General features: G+C 34.9%; 1 pseudogene; it reads right to left on the bottom strand.

Annotated features, from left to right (window-relative positions):
* The window catches only part of LOC106458662, an 87,512-nt pseudogene extending 75,071 nt beyond the window's left edge, over positions 1-12,441 (bottom strand).
* Between the last annotated feature and the right edge of the window lie 488 nt (positions 12,442-12,929).

Genomic DNA, 12,929 nt, shown 5'->3' with positions numbered 1-12,929 from the left:
AATAAGCACGTATACTCTGCCTGTCCTTATGAAGGACAATGATCAACTGACACCTGGACTGTCCTTATGAAGGACGATGAGCACGTACACTCTGCCTGTCCTTATGAAGGACAATGATCAACTGACACCTGGACTGTCCTTATGAAGGACAATAAGCACGTACACTCTGCCTGTCCTTATGAAGGACAATGATCAACTGACACCTGGACTGTCCTTATGAAGGACAATGAGCACGTACACTGCCTGTCCTTATGAAGGACAATGATCAACTGACACCTGGACTGTCCTTATGAAGGACGAAAACAGGCAGAGTGTACGTGCTCACTTATGAAGGACGATGATCAACTGACACCTGGACTGTCCTTATGAAGGACAATGATCAACTGACACCTGGACTGTCCTTATGAAGGACGATGAGCACAGACACCCCATCAAACTCTCCAACTATAACTACTCTAGACCAAAAAAACAAAAAAACTCGTTTGCATGAGGACGAGATCCATAAATGTCGCAGACTTTTTTGTTTATAATGGCTTTAATATGGCGGCAAAACTTAATATCGACGGGGAGATCAGAATTTTATGGACGTGACAAGTTACTCTTGGGAATTACAAAAGAAGATATTGAGAAAGGTTTTACGAATAATGATTTTTGTGAAACATTTATATAAATATATATCTCAACCAATTCGTGTATCTCCATTAAATTAATGAAGCAAGACGAACGTCTCTTCTCGTTTCAACTTAAGAGCAAATCCATGTTTCGTTAATGATCGTATACATGATGTCTTCCCAGCAAGGCAAGTGAACAAAGGAAAACCAATCTATGGTGTAGTTTTGCGAATAGGAAATCTAATCAAATTCACGAACGGTTGAATTGCGGTCCTTATCTTTTGAATATAAAGAACTCTATATTAACACAACAAATGCAAGTAATTAAGACGTCGACTGTGTTGACAGTGAAAGAGATTTATTTATAAAACTCGCTTGTGAAAAGCAGTCGAGGTACATCTTGCTGTTTACTTTTGGGATTTAATCCTACACAGTTACCACTTAAACCCGCTTAGGGACGCAAGGATGAAATAGATACCTAGTGTTTCTATGGGTAGTACGCTGGAGGTATTTGTACGTAGTGTTTTAAATGATGTTTGTTTATTGTTGTATTTTTAGGATTTTCGCGCAAAGCTACACAAAGGCTTTCTGCGTCTCTAATTTTGAGCTGATAGACTAGAGAAAAAAGCAGCTAGTCAACTTTTTGGTTACTAATGTGTGGCAAAATATTGGGATTTAACTGCCACTTTTATAACGCTCATACAGTCTCAAAATTGACAGCACATTTTTGGATTCACAGATTTGGTTTGTTTTGAATTTCGCGCAAAGCTACACAAAGAGTACCTGCGCTAGCCGTCCCTAAGTTAGCAATGAAAGACTAGAGGGAAGGCAGATAGTCACAACCACCCATCGCCAACTATTGTGATTGACAATCATATTATAATGCCCCCACGGCTGAAAGGGAGAGCATGTTTGGTGTGACGGGGATTCGAACCCGCCACTCTCAGATTGCGAGTCAAGTGCCCGAACCACTTGGCCATGCCGGGCCTGGATTCACAGTACGGGTATACTAATTCTGGGCCTCGCCTAACCCATTTAAAATGGTAAAATAAACATAAAAATTGTAAAAAAGAAACTTGCTATGTAAACTATGTTTTCGTCACTGACGCGCGTGATATTACAATCTTATATAATAATAAAAACAAAATATAGAATAAACTTACAGACCACCAGTGTAACAACAGTGATCTCGGCTAAACTCTGTTGAGTCTCATTGTTTCGTAAACCAATTGCAACCTAATCATTAGAAACACTATGTATCATAGAACAATATATTTGTAAAACGTCATAGAAATAGAACAGTTGAGGAAGAACCGAATGGAAGAGTGAAAACTTTCCTGTGCATTAACAAAGAGCAGCAGGAAACTAGATCCGAATGATGATACGCCTTGCCTTTAATCCTCATCCTATATAAACTTGAAAATTTTCCAAGCAAGCTGTGCATTCAGTTCTTTACTTATTTTATGTCACAATATTTGTGTCAAATTTGATTAATACTTGTATATTCGTTAACTTAATAAAACGAAATTTTCCACACAATTCATCGGTTATAACGCCAAAATTCGGGTCTCGATCCTCGCGATGGACACAACGCAGACATGAGGATGCATATTCGTTTGACATCAATGTTGTGGTAAACGAAATAATAATTTGATGCAAGTAAGAGTTTTTTCTTCACGATTTGTAAAAAATCCTCACGTGACAGAAAAAATTAATATTATTTTCGAAATCTGCGTAGCTGATTTATGAAAAAAAAACCGTTATTAAAACCAAAACACTTTTATGAAGTTTAAATTCGCAGGCCTGTGTAATTAACATGAAAATAAATGGTTGTTGCGTACCAAGTTAAAATAGAACCATCTATAGGAGCGCCATATTGCTGAATGAAATAAAACAATAGCTTCCTTTGAACACACTGAAATATCTTACAGGAGTTTGTAATTTCTGCTGGGTTCTGCTACATTATGGATAAACACGAACAACAAATGACAGCATTAATATTAAAGAAGTCTCGTTATGTTACTTTATAAATTAACCAAAACCGTACTTGAGTGACATAAAAAAAATCTCCTTTTCTGAGTACCCGATATCGAAAGACATAAAATCTCCCGAAGAAAAAAAAAACTTCAATTTTCTCCGTTTGGGCCCGAGGCAGTTGCTAAGGAAACTCTAGAGAGGTAGTCATTAATTTTTTTGTTTCTAACTTTATACGAAAAGATATTGAGAAGATCAGAACAATAACTATGAAATCTCCCGTTTTGGGAAAACGATGAAATAAAACTAGAAATTAAAATGTAAACAAAAAGTAAAATTGTACATTTTAGTAACTTATGTTATAAAAATACACCAGTCCTTACTCATTTTGGTGAGCTAATACAATTGTCTTAATAATAACAGAATTCTGTAGCACATTGTGATAAATAATTACTCATCAAAAAATTAATTTGAAATATGCTAGGAAACATTTACAGCAAAAAAGAATTTTATTAGCCTGTCAGAAAGTTATTCCATATTTTTGAGGTGATTTCCGTTCTTCGTATTGGAGGTAAATGTAATTGTAAACAATTAAATTTGACGAATCAAATTGGTGAAAGTCAGCCAGAAAGAAATTAAATGATATAACTGTATTCCTTAAACTAAGAGAACGTTCGACTCTTATTATACTCTGAGCTGTAGCTATGGCAAAAACTCAGCGAACGATCACTTATAACTTATTACAGTTAAAATATAGACATCACAATATCAAATTTGACAGTTTTCATGTAAACTTACTAAATACTTATTTTCAAGGGTTATGTGTGTGGAGAAAAAAAATATAATATATTATGTTTCGTTTTTTATTTTCACTCTGTTTCAAAAAACAAAATGCAACTGCTCTGGTTTGAGCTTGATGCTCTTTCACGGCCTTTATATATCTTAATTAACTGGTCCCAAATATTAGTAAATAAACTCCTAAATTAAACAGGCGTATTGTAATACAAATCAACGCTTCTCTACTATCCTGTTCGTATTTTTACGAACTTATAGATGTCACTTTCCTCAAGATATCATATTAGTTACTTTTCTGGAAATCACAGGGAGGACGAGTCTTTACTTTCTGGAAATCACATGGAAAACGAGTCTTAACATTTCATTTTATATATTATACTTACTAACGCAGCTGATGGTCAGTTTACCAAACCCTTGAAATGTATTGGTGTGATTTATTGCAATAGGTAATCTACATATACGTCTTGACTCTCGTGCTAATCTCACAATATCTGGATTTAGTAGCAAGTGTCCTTCAGAGATTCAAGAATTAAAAAAAAAACACTACAGCTAAAAACACTGAAGGGATGATGAACCTTGTTCTTGACTTGTGGAAGAGTGCACTGGGTCCTGGTGCTGGTGCATACGAATCTATGTGATGAACCTTGTTCTTGACTTGTGGAAGAGTGCACTGGGTCTTGGCGCTGGTACATACGAATGTATGTGATGAACCTTGTTCTTGACTTGTGGAAGAGCGCACAGAGACTTGGTGCTGGTACATATGAATGTATGTGATAAACCTTGTTTTTGACTTGTGGAAAAGGGTTTGGCACATACGAATCTGTGTGATGAACCTTGTTCTTGACTTGTGGAAGAGCGCACAGAGACTTGGTGCTGGTACATACGAATCTATGTGATGAACCTTGTTCTTGACTTGTGGAAGAGCGCACAGAGACTTGGTGCTGGTACATACGAATCTATGTGATGAACCTTGTTCTTGACTTGTGGAAGAGTGCACTGGGTCTTGGTGCTGGTACATACGAATGTATGTGATAAACCTTGTTCTTGACTTGTGGAAAAGGGTTTGGTACATATGAATCTGTGTGATGAATCTTTTTCTTGGCTTGTCAATGAAGAGAGCTTACAAAACTTCGACACAGATATTTCTTCAACTCATTACTGATAACATTTAAAAGAACCACAAACTGATAATATAAAATAGCGCAAACTCTGTTACTATAATTGAGAATGATTAGATAAGATTAGTCAGTGAGATGAAAGTAGGTTAAAAACATTACAAGTTTAACTTTAAGACAAGATATCGTAATGCGTCAGTGTTTTCTCTCCAGAGGGACAATGGAAAGCTTTGTGAAATATTATTTTGTGTAAAAATCATTATAAACTTCCCAATCAGTCGTAACATGTTCTTGTTGACAAAGTATATTATAAACTATTCAACAAAGCCTGTTCTTTGTCTTCTTTACAGCATCAAACAAGCTATGATAACTAGTTGTACGGCAGTGTATCATAATTGTATTAGCTGCAGTAATTGGGTTTCCCCATCAAGAAGACGGGTTGGTATCAGAAGCTCTTCTGTCTCTACACTCACATCGCGGACCTCTTGCAGAGCTACTTCCGTGTTTGGCTAAAAGTGTTGACACTCACTTTGATAAATGTGTTTCATTAGTGACAAGGATTAGCTTTTTAGTAAGGAAGCTCTAATGTAATAAGAAGCATGACGATTGGTTGCTCAAAATCCGAATTATGCATGAATCCCAATTTCCGTTCTGGTCTAGCACAGCTGCTCCATATAAATTACAATGTCGAAGCTAACAACGATGGCATCACGTGATAACCAAAGTTATTCCAAACAACAACAAAAAGATAATAATAATCGGATATAAAATGTAGTAAAAATGCGAAAACGTTTTTTCTATAATAAAGCTAATAGAAAATAACTTCGTATTTTATTATCATTAAAGTAAGATTAAGGAACACAAGGAAGACATGCGTTGAGTGATAAAAAAAAACGTTTATCCTAGTCCCTTTTTTAATCTAATCGTATTCTCAGTACTCATACCTAAAAACTGACATATGTTTATAGATTTTATTTCTCTTTTCTAGCCAGATGAAAAAGTACATCTTCGAACATGTGTTTGAAAATATCTCTGGTCTATAAAAAATTAATACTTTCGACCATTATTTGACAAATCACAAAAGAACGTTTATTATTATGTTGGCAATAAAAGAGCTCCATTATTAGTGTTGTAAATATTACATTCATGTTCAAACAATTATAACTTTGAATAGACGGTGCGGGCTCGGCATGGCCAGGTGGTTAGGGCGCTCGACTCGTAAACTGAGGGTCGCGGGTTCGAATCCTCGTCCCACCAAACATGCTCGCCCTTTCAGCCGTGGGGGGGGGGGGTTATAATGTTACGATCAATCCCACTATTCGTTGGTAAAATAGTAGCCCAAGAGTTGGCGGTGGTGACTAGCTGCCTTCCCTCTAGTCTTTCACTGCTAAATTAGGGACGGCTAGCTCAGATAGCCCTCGTGTAACTTTGCGCGAAATTGAAAAACAAACAAACAAACTACTTTAGAAAGGATTCGAAAAATATAAACTATGATGAAAACTAAAAATACATTCCCAACGCGTACTATAAATATTTCCAAGCCACCCTATATATATATATAGAGAGAGAGAGAGACTTCGGGTGGATCTTGTATCTCATGAAATATTTCTATCATGCAGTTACAGGGTATATGGAGTACAAAACTTTGAAAAGTTCCCATCTAAAATCAGAAAACAGATTATTAACGTTTGTAAAGGAAGATATTTTATGAACAACACAGATTGAAATATATTTGGAGATAAATATGGTAATAATAGGTTGCAGACAATCTTTGAGTACAAAAATTTGATTGTCCTTTCTTTGATAAGTACTTGATCATAGAACATTATTTAAGATTAATGCCACTTACAGTTACAATTTTACGGTTTTTCTTACAAGCCACCATTCAAGAAAATACACACAGCAGCAAACTGAAATTTCTCAGATTGTAATGCAAAGTAAAACAAGATTTTGCTTTTACTTTAAAAACAAGTTAAAAACTTGAAGAGATGTTAGGTGTTCTGAACTGAGGCAATCAAAACGTTAACGCTGAAATATGTATAGTGTCTAAAGTCAAAACGTAACGTATTAATTTATATTTATATTCAATTCATATTCAGACAGCTTAGTGTTTTCGTCACACCGCTTAAATGTTAAACTAAGCCATTATTAGTATTTGAAAAATTGCTGTCATTTTTGAGACGTGTGAATAATGCTTTTTCCTATTTATATGGTTTAAACTGAGACATCGAGAACTTATAATGGATCTTGGAAGTTTAAGCCAAGTCTGTCATTTGATTCGGCACTTATCACTTTCTCATCGAAACTGGGTATTTTGGATCACTTTCTCATCAAAACTCGGTATTTTGGACCTCTTTCTCATCAAAACTCGGTATTTTGGATCACTTTCTCATCAAAACTTGGTATTTTGTATCAATTTCTCATCAAAACTCGGTATTTTGAATCACTTTCTCATCGAAACTCTGTATTTTAGATCACTTTCTTATAGATACTCGGTATTTTAGATCACTATCTCATCGAAACTGGGTATTTTGAATCACTTTCTCATCGAAACTTGGTATTTTGGATCACTTTCTCATCGAAACTCGGTATTTGGGATCACTTTCTCATCGAAACTCGGTATTTTGGACCCCTTTCTCATCAAAACTCGGTATTTTGGATCACTTTCTCATCAAAACTTGGTATTTTGAATCACTTTCTCATCGAAACTCTGTATTTTAGATCACTTTCTCATAGATACTCGGTATTTTAGATCACTATCTCATCGAAACTGGGTATTTTGAATCACTTTCTCATCGAAACTTGGTATTTTGGATCACTTTCTCATCGAAACTCGGTATTTTGGATCACTTTCTCATCGAAACTCGGTATTTTGGATCACTTTCTCATCGAAACTCGGTATTTTGGGTGGATGATGAGCAGAAAAAAAATTAGATTTTCTTTACACATCTTGTCCGTTGAGTAATTCGGAGGAATAAATTAGTCAAATCAATGTTAAATACTTCAAGTATTTACATAAACACAATTTAATTATGGTAATTAAAGGAAAACTTAAATAAAACTTCTTGGAATTAAATAGGTATGTCTGCGGACTTACAACGCTAGAATCCGGGTTTCGATACCTGTGGTGGGCAGAGCACAGATAGCTCATTGTGTAGCTTTGTGCTCGATTACAAACAAACAAACAAAGTATCAACGATGATTAACATAAGAAATTAAATTATGTATAGTTTTTCATATGTGCGAATTCACACAGACCAGAAAGATATGAACGTTCTTCTAACGTTGATGTTTTGATAATTTGTTATAGAAAGTTACTGTCATGGCCATCTATATTTTGTATAGTTCATGATATTTGCTGATATAAAAATGTTGTAAGCGTATATTTAATGATATTCCATATACTTAAAAGTAAAATTTATCTACGTTATCTCTAAAACTAATATCTTTTTAATATTGTACAAACCACAAGAAAAACATGTATATTTCATTTTGTTAAAGTTATATAGTTTTTCGTAATATTCGCTAGTGACTGTTTCTATAAATCAAAAGGTTTTCAACAGACAAAGTGTGTAATAATTCAGTGTTTTAAAAAACACACAAACATTAGCATCTTGAATCCAAACACGATTTTGTCTTCAGTTGAAACAGTTACATGAAACAAAACTTCCTGTAGTTCAAAGGGTATCTAGATATATTCAGGGCCTCATATGTAGTTGTAGGTGTTTACTTTTGAAACATGTTTGTATTTGAGACACCTTTTATGTCTCAGTAATGTCTCGCGTTTTTATTGTGGATATTATGTGATGCTGCTAGTAGCGAATGGACATTGATTTATTAATACCATAACATGTAGGCCGTAATTACTCAAATCCAGCGTATGGGAAAGTTTGTTTGTCTGTTTGTTGTAAGCGCAAAGTTACACAATGTTCATCGTATGGAATTGAAATCGGGATTTTAGCATTATAAGCCCTCGAGTTTACTACTGATCCACTGGAGACCGTATGGAAAAGTATATACGTTTTTTCTTGTTGTTTTTTATCGGGCGCGGACTTACAACACTAGAAACCGGGTTTCGATACCCGTGGTGGGCAGAGCACAGATAGCCCATTATGTATCTTTGTGCATAACTGCAACCAAACAATTTTTTTATCGAAGATCCTTTGTATATAAAGAAAGTTGTTGTCTGTAGATCCTAGACAAACAAAAACGGAAACCCTTCCTGAACAGAGAATGTTGTTGCCTCTAGATCCTAGACAAACAAAAACGAAGATCCTTTGTATACAAAGACAGTTGTTGCCCGTAGATCCAAGACAAACAAAAACGAAGACCCTTCTTATACAAAGAAAGTTGTTGCCTGTAGATCCTAGACAAACAAAAATATCTCACATACCACATCAATTTTCGTTTATGCAGAACAGAAGCTCTTTCTCATGACACAAATTTCGTGTATTCCTAATTTTACAGTAATCCAAATTACAATAAAGCACAACAATAAAAGCTTTATACATGAGAAAGCGATCTAGACAAGATAATAATTTATGTGATGATAATTAACATCCGTGTTGTTTGGCTCCAGAAACTTAAGATTAACCTAAGATTAAAATCCTAATAATAAATTACACAGCCGTATATTCTTCATATCAAAATTGTCAATAACGGAACTTCGACAGTATGCTTGGCTTTAAACAAGTAGTGCAGAAATAAAGTAACAATCACAAGTGTAATACCTCAAAGCTTTATTCAAAACATTGCATCCGGTTTCGAAGTTACTTCAAACAATAATTGTGTTTTTTTTGTTTTGGAAATGGTTTGCTTATTTTGAAATGTCGACAGTTGAGAAATGCCATTTCATGTTCATTATGGCTGTATTTAGAGGCCTGGGATAGCCAGGTGGTTAGGGCGCTCGACTCGCAATCTGAGGGTCGAGGATTCGAATCCCCATTCCTCCAAACATGCTCGCCCTTTCAGCCGTGGGGGTGTTATAATGAGATAATCAATCCATTATTCGTTGGTAAAAGAGTAGTCCAACAGTTGGCGGTGGGTGGTGATGACTAGCTGCATTCCCTCTAGTCTTACACTGCTAAATTATGGATGGCTAGCGCAGATAGCCCTCGTGTAGCTTTACGCGAAATTCAAAACAAATAAACAAACGTCTTGGATTCGATATACTTTTATTTGCTGTATTATTAACACCTTCCCATCCTACTCCACTTTGATCTACTAATAATATAAAACTGAAATCAAACACATGCAGGGATGACAACATGACTGCAAACAAAGTGGGTTCAGAGAAAATCAAGAACAGGTGTTTTTACACAGTACTTAGTGTCGGCAATTCTATAAAAGTACATCTGTAGTTACAGAAACTCTTCGTGTGAGCACAGATACACACTGAGTTGTTTTATTTTTAATTCGTAGAGCTGACACAGTCGAAACACCGAAGGAATTCTATTTTCATCACATTCTATGCTTAACTGATTCTAAGAAACGACTCTTATACCTCTTAAATCCTTATATATATGGTGCAATTTTGCTAATACCATACTGTGCTGAAAAACACCCTACAAAACAACTCCTTGCCAAAAACACCCTACAAAACAATTCCTTGCTTTGTGCTGAGTTACACAAACCATGATTGTGCTAATTCTCTTAACCTCATATTGTGTTGATACATACATTATAAAGCAGTTTATTAATAACTTATTACCATGCCAAAAATGGTCAGTAAAGATACGAATCCGCTGAAGCCTGCTCTTCCCAAGATTCAAAATATGGACGCGATGCAAGTCCCTATTTCTATAGGATTCCAATATAAAAACGACATAACATGCACACGATTTTAAATATAAAACAACTAGGTAAAGAAACAATGTGGCGAAGTTGAAAAAAACATTAGAAATGTACCAGTTCTCTACCGATTACTAGTTCTATTGGTTTAAGTAAAATCCTTGCTAGTAGTAATGAAACGTGAGAGGTATATGAAGTGTATTTATAACAAAAACTTCTATTCATCTACACGGTTAAAACCAGCTGTCACCCTATGCAGTAGCATTTATATAGATGAAACAAACAGTCACGTCATTTGTATCGGTATTTACACCATTAAAACATGGAGTCACATGTCTAATGGGACTTACACCATTAAAATATGTAGTCATGTGTCTAACGGTACTTACACAGTTAAAATATGCAGTCACGTGTCAAATGGGACTTACACCATTAAAATAAGTAGTTACCACGTCTAGGAGTGTTTAAACAATTAAAACAAGCAGTTAGTTACTATGTCTAGTAGTATTTGGGCAATTAAAATATGTAGTCACGTGCTTAACGGTACTTACACAGTTAAAATAAGTAGTCACGTGCCTAACGGTACTTATGAAAGATAAAACAAGCAGTCACCATGTGTAGCATTATTTACAAAGTTAAAATATGCAGTCATCATGACTAGCAGTATTTACAGATTTAAAACAAGAAGTTAACCACGTCTAGGAGTATTTAAACAATTGAAATAAGTAGTTATCATGTCTAGAAGTATTTAAACATTTAAAACAAACAGTTACCACGTCTAGGAGCATTTAAACAATCAAAACAAGTAGTTACCACGTCTAGGAGTATTTAAAAAATTAAAACAAACAGTTACCACATCTAGGAGTATTTAAACAATTAAAACAAGTAGTTACCACGTCTAGGAGTATTTAAACAATTAAAACAAGCAGTTAGTTACTATGTCTAGTAGTATTTGGACAATTAAAACAAGTAAATATCATGTCTAGTAGTATTTGAACAATTAAAACAAGAACAGGCGTGATAGTATTTAAACATTTAAACCAAAATCATGTCTAGTATATCCATAAATTTAGAACAAGCTGTCACCCTATTTACCTATACTTTGTTATAAGAAACACATGAAAGTTTAAACAATCATATTCCAGCTTATTTATTTTTACAACATACAAAAGTTGTTAGTTTAGATATCTCATAACGTATTCACTATTTTTACAACGTACAAAAGTTGTTAGTTTAGATACCTCATAACGTATTTATTATTTTTTATAATAAACAAAAGTTGTTAGTTAAGATATCTCATAACGTCTTCACTATTTTTACAACGTACAAAAGTTGTTAGTTAAGATATCTCATAACGTATTCACTATTTTTACAATAAACAAAAGTTATTAGTTTAGATATCTCATAACGTATTCACTATTTTTACAATAAACAAAAGTTATTAGTTTAGATATCTCATAACGTATTCACTATTTTTACAATAAACAAAAGTTATTAGTTTAGATATCTCGCAGCGTATTCAAACTGATCACACTTGTGTAATACATTATATTTTTATAAACTGATCCTTTAAATATATTATCTTAAGATTATGGATTAGTAGATTTTTTTCTCCAATTGAAGTCACTCTGCAGCCTTCTGGTCCTTTGCTCCCTACCTTTGTGGTGCCGCAAATGGCTGCAGCAGCCGCCATGGACTTCTGATCCCTTGGACCGCCAGCTCCGATGTCGGTGGGGACGCCCACAATAAGCTAGTTGAAGAATAAGGCTAACAAAGAGGAGGTTAAGCACGGGAGAGGTCATGGTCATTCATTCGGTCATGGCCAGTTCCGATATCCTTAGGAATAGTCTTTCACACTTTTAAACCCTGATTTTTAAAAGCCTGATATACCTATATAATATTTGTTTATTGATCTATATAGCGACACTTTGCAGGCAGTACTACCAATGTCCCCTAAATATCACCCTGTCAAGTATGTGATCTTACTAATACAATCAACACAAAGTGTCAACACCAAACTTTAGATCACAGAAACCGCGTAATCATACTGTACTTGTTGCTCCAATTATTATGTGATTTTACTAATACGATCAACATACAATCTCAACACCAAACCTTAGATCATAGAAACCGCGCAGAGATACTATATTTGTTTCCCCAATTATTATGTGATCTTACTAATACGATCAACACACAGTATCAACACCAAATCTTAGATCATAGAAACTGCGCAGAGATACTATACTTGTTGTCCCAATTATTATGCGATTCTTCTAACACTACATTACAATAACCAGCAACCAGAAGATATTGTGTTTTTAGCGAAAGATAGAATTACTTATACTCCAGCTTTCATTGATTACACGTACGACTACACACAGTAAAAACAACGTTGTTATCAACACAACTACAGTAAAAACAACGTTGTTATCAACACAGCTACCAAAGATTATACCACCAGCTTTGTAGCCGTTACTGTACCCTTCTACACGTTCGTGGCCAACACGTTCAGTATCACGGAAAGTTGTGCGTGAATACGGTGTTTATTGCACACGATTCTCCAACATAGAAGTGCTCTGTCTTTCTCTCCCTTTCTCTCTTTCTTACATCTGCCAATCGCAAAGCAGCTTCGCGTGACGTCGTT

The sequence above is a fragment of the Limulus polyphemus genome, unplaced genomic scaffold (assembly GCF_000517525.1).
Source record: "Limulus polyphemus unplaced genomic scaffold, Limulus_polyphemus-2.1.2 Scaffold498, whole genome shotgun sequence".
Taxonomy (NCBI): Eukaryota; Metazoa; Arthropoda; class Merostomata; order Xiphosura; family Limulidae; genus Limulus; species Limulus polyphemus.
This window is presented reverse-complemented; position numbering and strand designations above follow the sequence as displayed.